The sequence below is a fragment of the Entelurus aequoreus genome, linkage group LG10 (genome assembly GCF_033978785.1).
Source record: "Entelurus aequoreus isolate RoL-2023_Sb linkage group LG10, RoL_Eaeq_v1.1, whole genome shotgun sequence".
NCBI lineage: Eukaryota > Metazoa > Chordata > Actinopteri > Syngnathiformes > Syngnathidae > Entelurus > Entelurus aequoreus.
The window spans coordinates 54993082-55010526 of record NC_084740.1 but is presented as its reverse complement, the minus strand read 5'-3'; the positions used below and the strand labels follow the sequence as shown (position 1 = coordinate 55010526).

The window sequence follows — 17445 nt, the reverse complement described above, 5'->3', positions numbered from 1 at the left end:
AGGCCTGCTGGGACACCACTTGAGAACTGTACCAACCCGGTCTACCTTGGCGTAACCCTGGACCGCACCCTCTCCTTCAAGGAACACATCAAAAACATCAAACTGAAAGTCAGCTCCCGAAACAACAACATACGGAAAATGACAAATTCCAAATGGGGAGCCACAGCACACACACTAAGATGTACTGCTTTGGCGGAGTATGCATGTCCTGTCTGGGAGAGATCCACCCATGCCAAGAAACTCCACCCAGCACTGAACAACACCTTCATCACTGGTTGCTTGAATCCTACCAACCTGAACAACCAACATCTCCTCGCTGGCATTGCCCCTGCAGACGTGAGACGGGAAGTTGCCAGCCGGGTAGAGTACACAAAAGCCACCAGTGATGAATGCCACCTCCTCTATGGACGTGAACCCTTCAGCCCGACGTCTGAAGTCAAGGAGAAGCGTCCTCAGCAATGTCCAGCCCCTAACAACATCTCGGGAAGAAACCAGACTCCAACTATGGACACAAAGACTAGAGAAGGACCCCCCTCCTATTGACATGGGAATCCCCCCTTCTGAAGACCTGCCCCCCAGGTCAGAAACACCATGGGTCCAGTGGAAGACACTAAACTGCCTGAGAACAGGAACAGGGCAATCAAAAGCTGCTATGGCCAGATGGGGCTACAAAACCGGCCCAACCACCTGCGAATGCGGAGAAGAGGACCATACGACTTTTTACATTTCCCACAATGCATTGCCTATACCCATATTGAAGGGCGGAAGTCAGTGAAACGCTAATTGTCGCCGATAATTTATCCAATGTTACGCATAATGCCGACGACGTGTGCCATTGTCACCTGCCAACATGGAGGTGGAAGGAATACGACGGGCTCGTATCGCATTTCTAAGCGTATTTCTGGATAGACGGAAGCGGCTGAAAAGAAACGTTAACGGCGAAGGTGAGCATTGATCGCGACAAACAACCGAGATGCGACGTGCTGACGACTTCCTGTTTGTTCGGATCATTTCAGGTAAAATATTGAAATGTAAAATAAATAAAAGCCCCAATGTCATGATCCGTTTGTTTGTCATGTTCTGTTAGTTTTGGACTCCCTTAGTCCCACCTCTGGGTTTGTTTTGGTTACCATGGGTACTAATCGAGTTCACCTGCCTCTGGTTAGTGGTCGGCACGCTCACCTGCTGCCGGGCACTAATCAGAGAGCTATTTATTCACCTTTCTCGCCACGCTCAGTCTGGCTTGGTTGTTTGCTGTATGCAACAGGCACGTAGGGTTATTTCTTGTTTCTATGAACGCTCTCCCCGACCATCTTAGAGCACCAGTCGGTCGACCGTTTTAAGAAGGGACTAAAAATCCACCTTTTTAGCACAGCTTTTATCTCATTTCTCTGTCTTTTTGTTTTAAAATGCACTGCTTGCCTATCTGTTTTATCCAGTGCTTTCATGTTTTTATTTCTGTTTTATCTTATGTTTCTGTTTTATCTAGTGTTTATCTAGTGTTTCTCATGTTTTTTATTTCTATTTTATCTGTTTCTATGTTTTATCTAGTGTTTATCCAGTGTTTTTCATGTTTTTTATTTCTATTTTATCTATGTTTCTATGTTTTATCTAGTGTTTTTCATTTTTTTATTTCAATTTTATCTATGTTTCTATGTTTTATCTAGTGTTTTTCATGTTTTTATTTCTATTTTATCTATGTTTGTTTTATCTAGTGTCTATCTAGTGTTTTTCATGTTTTTATTTCTGTTTTATCTTATGTTTCTGTTTTATCTAGTGTTTATCAAGTGTTTTTCATGTTTTTTATTTCTATTTTATCTATGTTTCTATGTTTTATCTAGTGTTTTTCATGTTTTTATTTCTATTGTATCTATGTTTCTATGTTTTATCTAGTGTTTTTTATGTTATTTCTATTTTATCTATGTTTCTATGTTTTATCTAGTGTTTATCTAGTGTTTTTCATGTTTTTATTTCTATTTTATCTATGCTTCTATGTTTTATCTAGTGTTTTTCATGTTTTTATTTCAATTGTATCTATGTTTCCATGTTTTATCTAGTTTTTTTCATGTTTTTATTTCTATTTTATCTATGTTTCTGTTTTATCTAGTGTCTATCTAGTGTTTTTCATGTTTTTATTTCTGTTTTATCTAGTGTTTATCTAGTGTTTTTCATGTTTTTTATTTCTATTTTATCTATGTTTCTATGTTTTATCTAGTGTTTTTCATGTTTTTATTTCTATTGTATCTATGTTTCTATGTTTTATCTAGTGTTTTTTATGTTTTTATTTCTATTTTATCTATGATTCTATGTTTTATCTAGTGTTTATCTAGTGTTTTTCATGTTTTTATTTCTATTTTATCTATGTTTCTATATTTTATCTAGTGTTTTTCATGTTTGTATTTCTATTTTATCTATGTTTCTGTTGTATATAGTGTCTAGTGTTTTTCATGTTTGTATTTCTATTTTAATTTTCTAATATATATAAAGGGACAAGCGGTAGAAAATGGATGGATGGATATTCTAACTTTCTATTTAATTTTTTTATATTATTATTTTTTTATATACTTTGTAACAAATGTAAAGTGTGTTACAAATGTAATTCATTATCATTACCATGTTTCTTGATTCCTGTGCTAAGTTTGTACCTTAGCTTCACGTGCGATCGCCACGCAGCCCTTTGGTTTGCTTCCTGTTGTTTATTTATTTATGAGGAATAAATCATGTTCTTACCTGCGCGCTTCGTCCGGAGTGGTCCGTCTGCATCCCGAGAGAACGAACCCCGCAGTAAGATGCGACCCCCACGTTACAGAACCAAGCCAGCCTGAGCGTGGCGAGAAAGGTGAATACATAGCCCTCTGATTAGTGCTCGGCAGCAGGTGAGCATGACGACCACTAACCAGAGGCAGGTGAACCCAATTAGTACCCATGGTAACCAAAACAAACCCAGCGGTGCGCAAAACTAGAACTAAGGGAGTCCAAAACCAACAGAACATGACTAAACAAATCATGATCCAGGCCACGGATCATGACAGTCTGGAATGGTGAATAGTTTGGAAATATTATGCGTAGTGCTATCATGAACGACGACGCTCGACCTTCAAAATGGCTGCCGCAATGCACTTTGGGGAAAAAAATCTGAATCCCTCTACAGCAGGGATGCCAAACATGCGGCCCGCGGGCCGGATCAGGACCGTGGACAGGTTCAATCCGGCCAGCGAGATGAGTTGTCTAAGTGTAAAATTGAGCTGCATTTTTAAATGAAAGAAACCGCTGTTCTAAATGTGTCCACTGGATGTCACAATAGTAATTCTGTTAGGCAAGCAAATAGTTGATACTGGGGTGAGCAAGTCTACCAAGCAAGAGGCTGCGACTTCTCCCCCTCGATTCAACGTAAAATTAACAGGAGTGCAATAAAGACTTAAAACGCTGCATGAGACTCCACATTGATATAGTTCTGTGGACATTATTGTCTACTGTGCACATTTAAAGAACGTGAACAGTGGAAATGACAAATGAGGTAGTTGATGATATTTATTTATGCTTTTTGTTTTTCAGAAGTATTTAAGTCCCATCTTAAAACTCATTTGTATACGCTAGCCTTTTAGACCAGTTGATCTGCCGTCTCTTTTCTGCTCTGCTCCCCTCTTGCTTGGTGAGGTTATCAGGTGACCACAGATGAGGCGCTAGCTGTTCAAAGTCGGGACCCGGGGTGGACCACTCATCTGTGCATCAGTTGATGACGTCTCTGCGCTGCTGACCTGTCTCCTGCTGGCCCCACTATGGACTCTCACACCATTATGTTAGATCCACTATGGACTGGACTCTCACACTATTATGTTAGATCCACTATGGACTGGACTCTCACACTATTATGTTAGATCCACTATGGACTGGACTCTCACACTATTATGTTAGATCCACTATGGACTGGACTCTCACTATTATGTTAGATCTACTATGGACTGGACTCTCACACTATAGTGTTAGATCCACTATGGACTGGACTCTCACACTATTGTGTTAGATCCACTATGGACTGGACTCTCACACTATTAACTAGATCCACTATGGACTGGACTCTCACACTATTAACTAGATCCACTATGGACTGGACTCTCACACTATTAACTAGATCCACTATGGACTGGACTCTCACACTATTAACTAGATCCACTATGGACTGGACTCTCACACTATTAACTAGATACACTATGGACTGGACTCTCACACTATTAACTAGATCCACTATGGACTGGACTCTCACACTATTATGTTAGATCCAATATGGACTGGACTCTTACACTATTATGTTAGATCCACTATGGACTGGACTCTCACAATATTATGTTAGATCCACTATGGACTGGACTCTCACACTATCATATTAGATCCACTATGGACTGGACTCTCACACTATTAACTAGATCCACTATGGACTGGACTCTCACTATTATGTTACATCCACTATGGACTGGACTCTCACACTATTATGTTAGATCCACTATGGACTGGACTCTCACACTATTAACTAAAACCACTATGGACTGGACTCTCACTATTATGTTAGATCCACTATGGACTGGACTCTCACACTATTATGTTAGATCCACTATGGACTGGACTCTCACTATTATGTTAGATCCACTATGGACTGGACTCTCACACTATTATATTAGATCCACTATGAACTGGACTCTCCCACTATTATGTTAGATCCACTATGGACTGGACTCTCACACTATTATGTTAGATCCACTATGGACTGGACTCTCACACTATTATGTTAGATCCACTATGGACTGGACTCTCACTATTATGTTAGATCCACTATGGACTGGACTCTCACACTATTAACTAGATACACTATGGACTGGACTCTCACACTATTAACTAGATCCACTATGGACTGGACTCTCACACTATTAACTAGATCCACTATGGACTGGACTCTCACACTATTATGTTAGATCCACTATGGACTGGACTCTTACATTATTATGTTAGATCCGCTATGGACTGGACTCTCACAATATTATGTTAGATCCACTATGGACTGGACTCTCACACTATCATAATAGATCCACTGTGGACTGGACTCTCACACTATTAACTAGATCCACTATGGACTGGACTCTCACTATTATGTTAGATCCACTATGGACTGGACTCTCACACTATTATGTTAGATCCACTATGGACTGGACTCTCACTATTATGTTAGATCCACTATGGACTGGACTCTCACACTATTATGTTAGATCCACTATGGACTGTACTCTCACTATTATGTTAGATCCACTATGGCCTGGACTCTCACACTATTATGTTAGATCCACTATGGACTGGACTCTCACACTATTATGTTAGATCCACTATGGACTGGACTCTCACTATTATGTTAGATCCACTATGGACTGGACTCTCACACTATTATGTTAGATCCACTATGGACTAGACTCTCACACTACTATGTTAGATCCACTATGGACTGGACGCTCACAATATTATGCTAGATCCACCCGAAGTCCATGGCATCGGTCGCCCAGGAGGGGGTCCCCACATCTGCGGTCCCCTCCAAGGTTTCTCATTGTATCCCACTGGGGTGAGTTTTTCCTTGCCCTTATGTGGGCTCTGTACCGAGGATGTTGTTGTGGCTTGTGCAGCCCTTTGAGACACTCGTGATTTAGGGCTATATAAGTAAACTTTGATTGATTGATTGATTGCTTTTTTGTTTAATCCTAGATGGGCTGTGACTTACAGTGGACTTGCTTTTAAAGACACTAAGATTAGGTCTAAGTTCATTGTGTTCTTCATGGTGTTTCTCAAACTGCACCATTGTTTCCCCTCAGAATTGTCAACTAACTTGAAGTGTTTAGTCAAGAGGATTATTTGTGATATGTACATTTTCAGAATGTGCTTCTTCTATTTTGGGCCGAAGTAAAACAAACTAAACTATCTGACGTTGTTGGTTTACTATGCAAAACTAATTCCTTGACGTTGGTAAAAGATCAGTCAAGATGTCTGACTGGTAGCTGGACAGGGTGCTCCATATGACGGTTTCCTGTACACGTTTTCTTAGCCTCTTCCTGCTCTGGCACTGTTTAAAATATGTGGCAAATGTCCATGGGTATTCTCACTGTACATGTTAGCGCTGGTCTTATGAGGGTTCAAATCCAGGTCGAAAACGTATCAGAAAGATTTGCACATTTATGTGCAAATCTTTCTGATACTTTTTCGACCGAGTCCGAGTCCATGGTTCTCGCCCGGAAAAGGGTGGAGTGCCATCTCCGGGTTGTGGAGGAGACCCTGCCCCAAGTGGAGGAGTTCAAGTACCTCGGAGTCTTGTTCACGAGTGAGGGAAGAGTGGATGGTGTCGGTGCGGCGTCTTCAGTAATGCGGACGCTGTATCGATCCGTTGTGGTGAAGAAGGAGCTGAGCCGGAAGGCAAAGCTCTCAATTTACCGGTCGACCTACGTTCCCATCCTCACCTATGGTCATGAGCTTAGGGTTATGACCGAAAGGACAAGATCACGGGTACAAGCGGCCCAAATGAGTTTCCTCCGCCGGGTGGCGGGTCTCTCCCTTAGGGATAGGGTGAGAAGCTCTGTCATCCGGGGGGAGCGCAAAGTAAAGCCGCTGCTCCTCCACATGGAGAGGAGCCAGATGAGGGGGGTCGGACATCTGGTCAGGATGCCATCCGAACGCCTGGGCATGTCCGACCGGTAGGAGGCCACGGGGAAGACCCAGGACACATTGGGAAGACTCTGTCTCCTGGCTGGCCTGGAAAAGCCTCGGGATTCCTCGGGAAAAGCTGGAAGAAGTGGCTGGGGAGAGGAAAGTCTGGGCTTCCCTGCTTAGGCTGCTGCCCCCGCGACCCGGCCTCGGATAAGTGAAAGAAGATGGATGGATGGATGTTTTAATGATGTTAAATTTGTCATTCTGTACAAAAAAAAACAATTTATTTCCCAATGACTGTTTAAATACATAACATGCATCAAATAAAATTCAATTTCATTAAAGAAAATGTATAAAAATAGTTTCAAATAAATAAAAAAGTGTGAAAATACATTTTAATGGGGAGCCGTAAAATACAATTGTGGCTAGCTGGATGCTTCGTCTACGTCGAGCTAACATCCATCACAAGACGTGTGTGTGTGTGTGTGTGTGTGTGTGTGTGTGTGTGTGTGTGTGAGTGTGTGTGTGTGTGTGTGTGTGTGTGTGTGTGTGTGTGTGTGTGTGTGTGTGTGTCCACGAAAAGAGCCTTGTTGACATTTTCCATCATTGTCTGTTCTCTCCTAAATCATGCCCACTTTCTGTATGATCTCATCAAATCTCAAGGATTCAGTTCAAATCCCGCTCCTAAGTCCGCCTCGCCAGCATGTTCCATTGGACTTGGACGTCTGTCGGGTCACACTTAAGCCGGCTGCCATCCTCCAAAGTGCCGTAAGCGCGTCACTGCCAAGGTACAGAAAACACCACAAGGCCAGTGGCCATGACAATGAGCAACGCAATCGAGTCGCAACAACAAACTGACAGTCAGCGGGACTAAACCTGGAGAGCAGTCGGTCAGGGCTGGGGTAGGTTTTGGGGGTAAGGTTAGTGGCCCACCTTTGCAAACATCTTCTCCGGTTTCAAAACAATGGACAATAAAAGTGAGCCTTATTTTAAAAACGATTAGTTCCAGCTCCAACAACAATGTTTATGACTACAACTACACACAGGAAACTAATAGCTGGACAAGAGGAGTTGTGGGTTCTCACTTAGGAAAAGTCTGCCCTCTATGGTTTGGAAAGAGTCAGGCACCAGCATCAGCGGAAGAGCTATAAACGAATTAAGACGCCAACAGAGGGGGCGAAAACTACATGACGGGAGAGAATATTTCAGCCTTCAGGGTTACATTTTAGGGTTCCAAACTGGGGTTAGGGTTAAGAGTCCTGGTCTGGGTTAGGATTTGGAATTAGTGTTGAATTGTAAATCAAGTGATTAGGGCTGGGATATGAGGTTAGAGTTGTTCAGATCAAAATTAGGCTTTAGGGTTGGAGTTAGACCTTAGCGTTGGCGTTAAAATTCGCTTAAGGGGGCGATCCCACATCGCCGGTTTTGATAGAGGTTCATGGCAGTTCTCCAAGCGCCGTGGTGGTAAGCCTTTCTCAACACGTTTTGAACAGGGCGCCAATGCGGGTTGGCGCGGTGGTATCTTCCTGAAAGGCGGGGGAGTCCTCCACTCTGTATTCCGGATCAACCGCAGTGGCACAATGTGAGACCGTGATGTGTTTGAATCTGCCGCCTCTGTGAAGTCACCGTGTTCGCATTGTGAAGGTCTGGGAGGAAAAAATGTGACTGGCAGATGTTAACGCAGTATTGCTACGCAAAGACACAGACTGCCCTTCTGAACACGGTGAAAGGCGTCCAGAACATGGGCCATTTTAAAAGACTCCCCAGAGTTCTCAGGGTTCATGGCGGATGAGTGACGGATGGCCAGGGTTTTGTGTAAAGTGTTAACACGGTCTTTGGCGGAGCACGGTGAATTGCCGAACCGCCATCTAAACTGGCTATCCCTTTAAGGGTCTACAGTTATGATTAAAGCTTTGGGCTAGGGTTTGGATTTTGGGTCAGGACTTAATGTTAGGGTTAAATTCGGTTAGGGGTAGATGTTCGGAAGAAGGGTTTGGGTTTAGGGACTCTAACTAGAGTTATGGTTAGGATGAGAGCTCGGGCTTAGAATTTAAAGAGGACCCAATTAACTTTTCCTACCTATCGGTACCTGTTTTTGTGTACTTGGGATCTGTATATAAGTCCCAAGAAGTTGAAATCAAACATGGCAGAGATGTCAACAAAACAATCTTGCCTTCTGTCATACTTCCTCTTAACGAGTCATTTGGAATTTGCACAACTTGTGACTGTGGAGGGGGGCGTGGTCGGCGCGCCTTCTGCGGGAAGGGCGTGTGTATGGACCGGCTTCGAAGCAGCTGACAGGTGAGTGGATTGCCCAGCTGAGGCGGGTTATCTAATCACCCGTCTCCTTTATCAGCAGGGTCCGAGGCCATGAGGGGAGGTCGGAGGAGAGGCAAAAACCACACACGAGCGAGAAGCAGGCGGCTATCGACATTGCCCATAAAAAAATATCAAAATAAAAGACTTGTTGAACCTGGATCTTGGGCTCCCACAGATTCTGTTGGTCCAAGGAGAACCCACCCACAAAGTGACATTCACAGTGACGTTTTTCCAACACGTGATGTCCAATGGATATCTCCATATATGGTCACGTTTTACCCAAAGCGCTTTGTGCGAGTCCGCCGTTGTAGTCCGATGTTGTAGGGGCAGACTGGCTCGTACATGCACATGTATCCTCCACTGTTGCCAATGTTAATAATACTATTGATTTCTAATCGTTTGTAAGTAGCATGTAGCTCTAACTTACATCTGTCAGTGGACTTGCTATGGAAGCGCTAAAAACTACAACATGGCTGACGGGGAGAAGACGCAGTAAATAAATATTTTTTTGTATACTATGTTTAATTTTGTTTGTAAATTTATTGCTTTAGGTGAGAACCTTGCATAAGCCCTTTTGGGGTTTCTTTTCTCACCTGCACTTATTTCTTATTTAGTATTTCTCATTACTAATTTCTTGTCTCTATGTATTTTCACAATATTACCTTTTGTACTGTCTATATTGTGCGAATAAAAAATAAAATAAAACACGTAAATAAGACCGTCCGCAAAAAGGTGCATCCTGAAGAGACGGTCAGGAAATGGCTTGAAGATGATGTGTAAAACATCATCTATGCATCATTTTGACCAAAGAACCACCATTACATACAACAAAAAAGTGTCCTTAATGTAGAAAAAAATCATAATATGACCTCTTTAAAGGCCTACTGAAAGCCACTACTAGCGACCACGCAGTCTGATAGTTTATATATCAATGATGAAATCTTAACATTGCAACACATGCCAATACGGCCGGGTTAACTTATAAAGTGACATTTTAAATTTCCCGCTAAACTTCCGGCTGAAAACGTTTCGATATGATGACGTTTGCGCGTGACGTCAACGGTTGAAGCGGAAGTATTCGGAGCCCATTGAATCCAATACAAAAAGCTCTGTTTTCATCTCAAAATTCCACAGTATTCTGGACATCTGTGTTGGTGAATCTTTTGCAATTTGTTTAAAGAACAATGGAGACTGCAAAGAAGAAAGTTGTAGGTGGGATCGGTGTATTAGCGGCGGACTACAGCAACACAACCAGGAGGACTTTGAGGATAGCAGACGCGCTAGCCGAACGACCTCACCTTGACTTCCTCCGTCTCCGGGCCGCCGACCGATCGGGTGAAGTCCTTCGTCGTACCGTCGATCGCTGGAACGCAAGTGAGCACGGATCGTGATGAGCAGATGAGAGCTGGCGTAGGTGCAGAGCTAATGTTTTTAGCATAGCTCTGTCGATGTTCCGTATCTAAGTTAGCTTCAATGGCGTCGTTAGCAACAGCATTGCTAAGCTTCGCCAAGCTGGAAAGCATTAACCGTTTATTTACATGTCCAGAGTTTGGTAGTATTGTTGATTTTCTGTCTATCCTTCCAGTCAGGGACTTATTTGGTTTTTTTCTATATGCAGTTAAGCCTGATGCTATCACATTAGCTCAGTAGCTAAAGTGCTTCACCGATGTATTGTCGTGGAGATAAAAGTCACTGCGAATGTCCATTTCGCGTTCTCGACTCTCATTTTCAAGAGGATATAGTATCCAAGGTGGTTTAAAATACAAATCCGTGATCCACAATAGAAAAAGGAAAGAGTGTGGAATCCAATGAGCCAGGTTGTACCTAAGTTACGGTCAGAGCGAAAAAAGATATGTTCTGCACTGTGGGCTAGTCCTTCACTTTCACGTACCTCATCCACAAATCTTTCACCCTGGCTCAAATTAATGGGGTAATCGTCGCTTTCTCGGTCCGAATCTCTCTCGCTGCTGGTGTAAACAATAGGAAAATGTGAGCAGCCCTTCCTCCGGTGTCGTCACGCTACTTCCGGTAGGGGCAAGGCTTTTTTTAATCAGAGACCAAAAGTTGCGAACTTTATCGTCAATGTTCTCTACTAAATCCTTTCAGCAAAAATATGGCAATATCGCGAAATGATCAAGTATGACACATAGAATGGATCTGCTATCCCCGTTTAAATACAAAAAATTCCTTTCAGTAGGCCTTTAAGGTTAGGGTTACAGTTTAGTTTAGGGCTTTGGGGGAGAATTTGGGCATCAAAGATAACGACCGTAGGGTTAAACCTTAAGGACTACGGTTAGGGTTTAGGGTTGAGGTTAGCTATTAGTGGCTCAGGCTATGTTAGGGATTGAAGCAACAACTTGGGCTTTGTTCACACTGCAGGTCACTTCGGATTTTTCCCCACAGGTCAACGTGAATAGTGCAATTCCATTTGTTTTTTTAATCCGACCCAGGCCGCCTGCATGCGTGGATAGAAAATGAGCATCCCATGCGACTGCAGTCGGAACAATAGGGTCGAGTCCATCCGACCCGATATTCTTTGCCAAAATTGACGATTGCAAAATAAATGCTTCACAAAGGAGCATAAAACAGGCGAAATGATGATGTTTTAGGAACTCACATACTACCAGAGCCACAATGCTTGCCCTCTTCCTTCTCGATCTTCAGAAAAATCCTTGATATTGAAACATGTGCGATCTGAGCCCAGGATGTCGTTGTGGCTTGTGCAGCCCTTTGAGACACTCGTGATTTAGAGCTATATAAATATACTTTGATTGATTGATAAAACTCAAATGCAGCAGGACTAAGACCTAGAAGCCGCGTGTAGCAGCACGTCATGTCTGCATGCAATCAGATTAGGTTCACATTAAAAACATATATTTGTTTTCTGTAATGTGAACAAGGACAAACATAGATCAGATTTGACAAAACAAAAAATAATCAGAATGTGATATTGTCCCCTGCAGTGTGAAGGTAGCTTTAGAAATGATGGTGAGGGGTCAGAGTCAGGCTGGGGGCTAAACCCAAATAATAAAATGTATCCTAACATCATTTTACAACTCTCTGGGTTTACCATCGACACGCTTTAACCAGGTTTTGAAAAGTTAGCCTGCCGAAACTACTTTTTCTGAAATTTGCATTTTCCCGACATGTATTCATGTTCTCACTTTCACCACAACATCAGCACGTTTGTATACTCACAGTGTGTATATAAAACATAATTCATATTGTTATGAAGGTGTCTGTTACTACATTATATATATACTTGCAGTGTGTATATTGTACATATTACATATTGTTATGAAGGTGTCTGTTACTACATTATATATATACTTGCAGTGTGTATATTGTACATATTACATATTATTATGAAGGTGTCTGTTACTACATTATATATATACTTGCAGTGTGTATATTGTACATATTACATATTGTTATGAAGGTGTCTGTTACTACATTATATATATACTTGCAGTGTGTATATAAAACATAATTCATATTGTTATGAAGGTGTCTGTTACTACATTATATATATACTTGCAGTGTGTATATTGTACATATTACATATTGTTATGAAGGTGTCTGTTACTACATTATATATATACTTGCAGTGTGTATATTGTACATATTACATATTATTATGAAGGTGTCTGTTACTACATTATATATATACTTGTAGAGTGTATATTGTACATATTACATATTGTTATGAAGGTGTCCGTTACTACATTATATATATACTTGCAGTGTGTATATTGTACATATTACATATTGTTATGAAGGTGTCTGTTACTACATTATATATATACTTGATGTGTGTATATTGTACATATTACATATTGTTATGAAGATGTCCGTTACTACATTATATATATACTTGCAGTGTGTATATTGTACATATTACATGTTGTTATGAAGGTGTCTGTTACTACATTATATATATACTTGCAGTGTGTATATTGTACATATTACATATTGTTATGAAGATGTCCGTTTCTACATTATATATATACTTGCAGTGTGTATATTGTACATATTACATATTGTTATGAAGGTGTCTGTTACTACATTATATATATACTTGCAGTGTGTATATAAAACATAATTCATATTGTTATGAAGGTGTCTGTTACTACATTATATATATACTTGCAGTGTGTATATTGTACATATTACATATTGTTATGAAGGTGTCTGTTACTACATTATATATATACTTGCAGTGTGTATATTGTACATATTACATATTATTATGAAGGTGTCTGTTACTACATTATATATATACTTGTAGAGTGTATATTGTACATATTACATATTGTTATGAAGGTGTCCGTTACTACATTATATATATACTTGCAGTGTGTATATTGTACATATTACATATTGTTATGAAGGTGTCTGTTACTACATTATATATATACTTGATGTGTGTATATTGTACATATTACATATTGTTATGAAGATGTCCGTTACTACATTATATATATACTTGCAGTGTGTATATTGTACATATTACATGTTGTTATGAAGGTGTCTGTTACTACATTATATATATACTTGCAGTGTGTATATTGTACATATTACATATTGTTATGAAGATGTCCGTTTCTACATTATATATATACTTGCAGTGTGTATATTGTACATATTACATATTGTTATGAAGGTGTCTGTTACTACATTATATATATACTTGCAGTGTGTATATTGTACATATTACATATTGTTATGAAGGTGTCTGTTACTACATTATATATATACTTGCAGTGTGTATATTGTACATATTACATATTGTTATGAAGGTGTCCGTTACTACATTATATATATACTTGCAGTGTGTATATTGTACATATTACATATTGTTATGAAGGTATCTGTTACTACATTAAATATATACTTGCAGTGTGTATATTGTACATATTACATATTGTTATGAAGATGTCCGTTTCTACATTATATATATACTTGCAGTGTGTATATTGTACATATTACATATTGTTATGAAGGTGTCTGTTACTACATTATATATATACTTGCAGTGTGTATATTGTACATATTACATATTGTTATGAAGGTGTCTGTTACTACATTATATATATACTTGCAGTGTGCATATTGTACATATTACATATTGTTATGAAGGTGTCCGTTACTACATTATATATATACTGGCAGTGTGTATATAAAACATAATTCATATTGTTATGAAGGTGTCTGTTACTACATTATATATATACTTGCAGTGTGTATATTGTACATATTACATATTGTTATGAAGGTGTCTGTTACTACATTATATATATATACTTGCAGTGTGTATATTGTACATATTACATATTGTTATGAAGATGTCCGTTACTACATTATATATATACTTGCAGTGTGTATATAAAACGTTGAAGTTGTTTTAGAGAACTTTGTAAAATAAAATATTTGTTTTAAAGTGAAATGTACGAGTGAAAATAACGTCAGTTCTAACATTCTGAGCTCCTATACGGGCTCGGTACCCCCCCACCGCCCCCAGCCACCCCTATAGGTCCGCCCCTGATCATATGTGTTTTTGCTCATTGTAGGTATGGAATTTAGGGTGGAATTGTTTGGGCACAGGCCGCATTCTTCATCACTCAGTAATTGCTACGCCTTTTTGACAATGGAAAAACAGAAACGGAACCTGAAGGTACCGCTCAGTGGAAACAAGGCATTAAGAGATCTGGCAGGGGAAAGCCAGTCCAGATTTACATTAAGTTTTTCTTAGAAATAAAAATAAAAAAAATTTGGGAACAAAAAAGGAGATGATAATGTAAGGAGATGAGTAACTAAAACAGTTTTTGTGCTGCTGCCCGAGCGCGGCCATGAATGCCTATCCCCTTCTTAGCCAAGATCCATGACTCCCAAGACAGTGATTAATATTCCACTTGTTAGCATGCATCATCATCATCATCATCATCATCATCAGCTCACACATAAACTTTCCTCCCACCGCTTGGCCTCAAAGTGGCTACGGGAGATTAGCTGCTGGGAGAAGCAGCGCTTACATCAACTCTTGCGCTGCGGCCCGAAGGTGAAATGAAAAAAAAAAAAATCTCCCTGTGGTCCTAATCCTGCACAACGCTCATATTGTCCGACCACTTCTTTTCTCCTCCGGCGCTGCCATGGCGACTGCAGCTCCTGGCGGAACAAACAACAAAATGAAAATAAAGCATGAGAAGACAAACCAGGAGTAGACAATCAGGAGCTGCCTCTTGACCTCCACTCCCCTGCTGGGAGAGTTGAACCACAATTGGGAGGTTTGATAATAAAATTCCCCCCAAAAATGCAACACCCCTCGCCGTGAGTGGTGCTCGACAGCAGGCGGCTCGCCAGGAGGCCTTTTTCACATGTCCTGCTTGAACGTGAGCACCAGCGACTAATCCGCCATGCTGGGGAATGCAACATTACAAGCAATGAAGCATCCATCCATCCATTTTCTACCGCTTGTCCCTTTCAGGGTCACGGGGGGGTGGGGATCCTGGAGCCTATCCCAGCTGCATTCGAGCGGAAGGCGGGGAACGGCCTCGAAGCAGCGGCAGGTGAGTAGATTACCCAGCTGGGGCATCTTTATCTAACCACCTGTCACCTTTATTAGCAGCAGCCGGCCAGAGACACATTTCAGAGACAGGCGGGACTGAAAAGCCCAAACACATATTGCTGGAAAGCAATCCCTCCATGCGTGGATGAAAATAAAAACTTGCTTAACCCTGTACCACGGGCTCAAGAAGATCTGTCGGCATCAGGAGGGAAACCTCCACACAAATATAACCCTTTTTCTTTTTAACCTTGCATTCGGGCGGAAGGCGGGGTACACCCTGGACAAGTCGCCACCTCAACACAGGGCCAACACAGTTAGATAGACAACATTCACACACTAGGGACCATCTTAGTGTTGCCAATCAACCTATCCCCAGGTGCACGTCTTTGGAGGTGGGAGGGGCCTATCCCCAGGTGCATGTCTTTGGAGGTGGGAGAACATGCAAACTCCACACAGAAAGACCCCGGGACCTTTGTATTGTGCCCAGAACCCAGGACCTTTGTGTTGCGAGGCACACACACTAACCCGCTTTTCCACCGTGCTGCCCCTACTGTGTTATATGTTGATTAAATAAATGTATTATGTTAATTCAAACAAACAAAGCCTAACCAAATTGTGGAGGGAGGCGTGGAAGCAGCGGCAGGTGAGTAGATTACCCAGCTGGGGCTTGTTATCTAATCACCTGTCAACTTTAGTAGCAGCGGCCGGGCAGAGACACGTTGTTGGAGTTGGAGACAGAAAAAAACACACATTTCAGAGACACGCGGGACTGAAAAGTATTGCTGGAAAGCAATCCCTCCATGCGTGGATGAAAATAAAAACGTGCTTAACCCTGTACCACGGGCTCATCAAGAAGATCTGTCGGCATCAGGAGAACCCCCCCCCCCCCAAGAGGAAAACCTCCACACAAATATAACCCTTTTTCTTTTTAACCTTACATGACGACTTGGCTGGTTGGGCTCTTCCAGTATGTTTAGAACACAAGCACAAATCATAGAGAATGAAGCAGTGGAAGAAAATAGTATTGTCATAACTTGGTCTTTGGCGTGGTTTGCTCTCCCGTGGTGCAAAAGAATTGGAACGGACGTGGCGTGCAGGTAAAGACATAGTTTAATTATTACTATAAACTCAAACAAAAGGTACAAACAAAAGGCGCTCACAGCGGAGGTAAAAAACTTGACTAGGAAAACAAAGGGCGCGCACAATGGCGGAGAACTATGAACATTAAACAAACAAAAACTTACGTGACAAGAGATGAAACAAGAACTAACGTGACAAGGAACTGTGGACATGGCATGAATGGGTGATGTCGCCAGCACGAACAACAGAAACAGAAAAGCCTATATAGTGACAACAGGTGCGTGACTTAACTGTGAACAGGTGCGTGACATGACAATGTGAAAACGTGAGACAGGTGTGTGTGAGTACAAACGTGGAACAGGTGAAACTAATGGTTGCTATGGTGACAAACAAAACCAGGAAGTGAAACAAGGAACTAAGGAAGTGTCCAAAAAACAAAACAGCACATGGCCAAACAAAAACATGAACACAGACATGACAGAACCCCCCCCTTACGGACAGATCCCAGATGTCCAAAAACAAAAAACAGGATCAAGAGTCATGGGAGGGGGGGAGGGGGACATGGCGGTGGGTCGCCAGACCAGGTGTCCCCGAATCCACCGGGGCAGAGTCAGGTGGCGGCGGCGGGTAGACCGCCGCTGAACCTGACGAGGTGGGCGACCTGGGAATGGCCACATTCGTGGCAGACGAGGAGGTCGGCGCACCTGGCGTGGCGGACGCCCATGGAAAGGCCACATCCTTGGCCGACGAGGAGGTGGGCGCGTTGTCGTGGCAGGCGGCGAAGCTTGGCGTGGTGCGTCAGGCGG

General features: G+C 41.7%; 1 long non-coding RNA gene across 2 annotated transcripts in view; it reads right to left on the bottom strand.

The window, feature by feature from the left end:
* Positions 1-6972: 6972 nt before the first annotated feature.
* The window catches only part of LOC133659428 (uncharacterized), a 109140-nt gene continuing 98667 nt past the window's right edge, over positions 6973-17445 (bottom strand). The window contains exon 3 of one of the 2 annotated variants that reach the window (XR_009827656.1): positions 6973-7455. This is a non-coding gene — a long non-coding RNA (uncharacterized LOC133659428). Of the gene's footprint in view, positions 7456-15052; positions 15160-17445 lie in introns of those variants that run through there. The other variant, XR_009827655.1, reaches the window with a different exon arrangement.